This window comes from Apaloderma vittatum, unplaced genomic scaffold (assembly GCF_000703405.1).
Source record: "Apaloderma vittatum isolate BGI_N311 unplaced genomic scaffold, ASM70340v1 scaffold11124, whole genome shotgun sequence".
In the NCBI taxonomy this organism is placed as follows: Eukaryota; Metazoa; Chordata; class Aves; order Trogoniformes; family Trogonidae; genus Apaloderma; species Apaloderma vittatum.
This window is the reverse complement of record NW_009710989.1, coordinates 68,604-72,996: the sequence shown is the minus strand read 5'-3', so window position 1 is coordinate 72,996 and position 4,393 is coordinate 68,604.

Here is a 4,393-nt window from a genome sequence, read left to right as displayed (position 1 = left end):
ATATTATATATTATTATATATTATATATTGACCGATATATAGTCTTGCAAACACAAATCTGACTGACCAGGACAGGACTGCCTGAGTTTATGCTCATAAAACCTTCACCTTAGCTGTTATAACTTCTTTCCATACCTTGCCTTTGAATGAAACCTTGATTCTGTGGTTAGATGCATTTTGGTGAGATGTCCATTCGGTTGTAGAGAGTTCTTTGCCACAGAAACAAGATCTGCATCCCAGCTGTTTTGGGGTACAGGAACACCAGAATCCAGTAAAGGAACAGGGCTACCATTCATCAAAGGGTGTTCTTTTGACCTTTGCTTTTGGTTGACGAACTTGCATAGGGCAGTAAACAAAGTAGGAAAGTGTGGTGTATTAAAGATAATTTTTAGAGAGACTAGTTGGTAAGATGGATATTTTGCTTAGTTGTGTGCTTCTGGGTTCTGAATCTCCACGATTTTTGTAAGATAATTTAGAAATAGATTACTTAAATCTCTGAAAGCATTCATTGCAAAATATGTACTTTCATTAATGTCAAACTGAAACTAGTGTTAATTATTTGTGACTTACATAAAAGAGGACAACCACAGAAAAAAGGCTAAGTCATTGCTACAGTTCTGGTTTGCTTGTGGTTTGTTTGGGGTTTTGGGGAGTTTTTTTGTAGTGCCCATTCAGACAGAAGGAATAAACATCATGAAATCTGATGTAGTTATAAAGCCTGACATCTTATGCTTTTGTAAAAATGTGTCAGGCTTCTCCAAAGAATGTTAGTTGAATCAATAAGTCAGAATTAGAGGGGGCTTAAGGATAAGCTGTCTTTTTCAGTCTAAAAATTGTTCTCATGTGCACTCCACTTAAAAAAAGGAAAATAAAAATTTGCACAGTTGGATGTCCAGTCTTGCCCAGTTCCCAAGTGGATTGTGATTTAAAACTGAAAGCAGGGCACCACCTGCACCATTTGACTGTTGTAATGAAGTCCTAGGAGAATTATTTCCTAGGGAATTATATTACTTGAATATCGGGTCTGGCTGGCTCTTTTACCCTCTTTATATTTTTTATAATTCTGACTATTTTTCCTGTTTGCAGCTTTCCTGAGCTGATAGCATCCTGTGGAGCTGGTGATCTGCAGTGATAAGAGATACAACAAAGAATATAAGGGATGCATAAAGAGGGTTGAAGCAAGGTATTATAAATGGCACTGCTCCAGTATTGTGGATTTTGGGGTTGTAGTGCTTTACATCAGTGAAATTTAGACCCTGTCTGCCATTCAAATTGTTGCTAAGACCACAGATATTGCATCTGTAGACTTTGTAAATCAGTTGATATTTTGCACTAGGAATAGCTTGTAAAAAAATCTTGAAATAGCTAGTTAGGCAGCTGTGGTATATAATCAATACAAATCCTGGTGACTGATTTTCTCAGTCATGGATCAGGCTTGCCACATGTGCAGCACAGCGGTGAAGGAATCAGACAGTAGTGTGAAAGTGAAGAAATCTTGATTGGTTTTGGTTTGGTTTGGGTTTGAGTTTGTTGGGGGGATGCTGGTGGTAGTGGGGGGGAGTTGGGTTTTTTTGCTTTTTAATCTCAGTGTTGTAATCTGCTCTCTACTCCTGCAGCTCTGCCAGCAGAAGTGTAATGAAAAGGTTGGTCATGTCAGCTGCAGAAAAGGTGATGGGGTTCATTTATGGGTTATTTACTGGCACTTGTCCCTGCGCCAGAAGCAGGAACAGGTCTGTCTGCTCACCTCCTTCCCTGGTGGGTAGTAGAGAGTGGCTGCCTGTGGCTCACTGAGGACAAACTGTTGTGATTTCAGTAAACAGAGCTTGTGCCTGGATATGCTTTTTCCTAAGAAAGAAGGGTGGTTATGATAATTTAAAGTATGGCAGTGAAAGCCCGATCACTCAGTAACTTTTCTGACTTTAATTTTTGGTCAGAATTTATAGTGTGCAATTTTAAAAAGTTTTTAACACACAAAAGCATTTAATTGCAACCCTCGTAAAGAGGTGTGCAGATTTTTTTGGCCATAGCAAGTATACAATCAAAATATCTCAATGCATATATTTACTGTCTGGCGCTGCCTGGTGCCCTGTAGCAAACTGCCATGGGAGGCATATACACCCCGACGGATGGAAATGCCAGAAGCCTGCAAGAAGTGAATTCCAGATGCTCAGTGTCAGGGGTCCCTAGCAGAGCTCTGTAATTTCAGTGCGCAGAATAGTCCCTGTTTTTTCTTCCTGTAACCCTGCTGATGTAGGACTTGCGTCTTTCTCGGGACCTTGGAGAAGGAGGAAGAGTTCTGGTGAGTCAGTAGTAGAAGCGTGTCTGGCATTTGGGCAACACGCTTGTAAAATGGCTTTTTCTGCTGGTCCCATGTGTCCCTCTCCTCTGCCCGGCCTGTCCGTGTGGCAGATACCCTCAGGTACAGTACAACATGTGCCACGTGTGCCTCTCATGGTGCCCTAAGAGGCAAAACAATTTGGTAAAGTCACAAATCAGTGCAGTCTTTTTCTAGAAGGTTTATCTGGAGTATTTGGCGTTACATAAAAGACGGGCCATTAGATGGGTCTCATCCCTTCTGCGTTAATCCACGAGCATGAACACGGAGCGAGAGCTGCGGTTTGAGCACGCAGACCCCGTGCGCTGCTCTCCTTATCCGCTCTCCAATCTTTGAACTCTTACATAATATGTTTAAGACTGTTTTTTTGAGTAATCTCTTTTGGGGTCTCATTTTGTATTCGTAGTCTGTGGTAACAAAGAACCGCTGTGCTCCTCCCTCGTGAAATCCTTTCCAGAAGGTGCACATTATCTACTGCGAGGCAGGGCAATGATGAGCATCAATTTCCACGGCAGAATAGAAGCCTGGATTACAAATTACTATTTAATCCTTTTTGCGTCAAAGGATATAATAATCCTTGTGAAATGTGCTCTAAGTCTTGTACTTAGAGGTTAAGGGGCAAAAACCAAAACAGGGATTCTCAGCAAGTAAGACATGGTGAAATGCATGCGTTCCACATGAATTTCAGAATATATTTATGACTACGTTTCAACAGCTAAAAATAAAGATGATGGGCTGGTACCTACACTAGCAGTTTTCGTTTCTCTGTAGGCTTGTTACTACTTTGCTAGAATACAGTTAGTGTCTGTCATGAGTGTTGCTTGCTGAATTGCTAGATTTGATTTTTTTTTTTTCCCCCACCAATGAGAACATTTACCAAAACTAACACATGAAGGAGGTGCCTTAAGAATGTGATAACATTTGTTTTATTTTCTAAATCATCCTGTTATGGGTGCCAAGCAATGCGGTTTTGTAATGGAGAAGCGCAAATAAGGTTGGGAAGGGCAAGGATTTAGTGTTCGAATTACAGGCTGATGGCTGCACAGTCTCCTGACCAGGCAGCTATTTTAAGAGAGGCAAAGTTTAATAACTTACAAAGTTTAGAAAATAAATCCCATGGTGACAGACCTACAGCCCTTTGAATGATGCAATTATTGTCACATGGAGCATGCTGTGATTTTTTTTTTTAGATGAAAAGCAAAACAGGTTAGTTGTTGGGAGCCAATAGCTTCATGTGAGAAGTTTATTCCATCTTTTTCTTACTGTCCTCTGTACTAAATAAAATGTGGCGTATTGAATAGAATCAGTCTCTCTTTTTGTGCTGTGGGCTGGGCATCGGTTCCCCGTGGTGAGCAATTACATTGTACATCACTCGCTTTAAATGATATTTAGTTGTTATTATTGTTACCACTGTTGTTTCTTTCTGTTGTGCTGTGAAACTGTCCTCATCTCAACCTATGAGGTTTTACCTATTGTTCCTTTCCGATTCTTCCTGTCCCACCGCGGGGGGAGCGAGCGGCCGCGTGGTTCTTTGTTGCCAGCCAGGCAGCTGGCTCAAACCACAACAAACACATTGAATGACTTGGTCATAGAAAGCATTATTCCACAACGGCGTATTTATGTGCTGGATGTTAATTGCACGTTCCTAGTGTGACATTGCATAATGCGGTGTCCTTGCTGTCACAAGCTGGTCATCTTGCAGGTGAAAACTGTGCAGTGCTGCAGCTGTTATGAAGCCATAAAATTTTTGTGTCATACTTGCAGATTTTTCTTTTTTATCGTTGCTCTCTTCTGCGACGAATTTACAGAAAGCAGGGACATTCTTTTTATCCATCTAGCTGCTGTGTTTTGGTAAACCCAGAAGAAGTCAAAAGTTCTGACGAGAGCTTTTGCAATTCATGCCAAATGAGTAACTTTTATTTCTTTATTTGTTGCAGAAAATTATTCTTGACTGATGACCGTAGGTTACCCTGGAAGAAGTTGCTTCCCTTTGAGCTTTACATGAGCAACCCCATCCTATAAGGAGAAGGAGGATCCGCCAGCCTTCTTAGCTGTGCA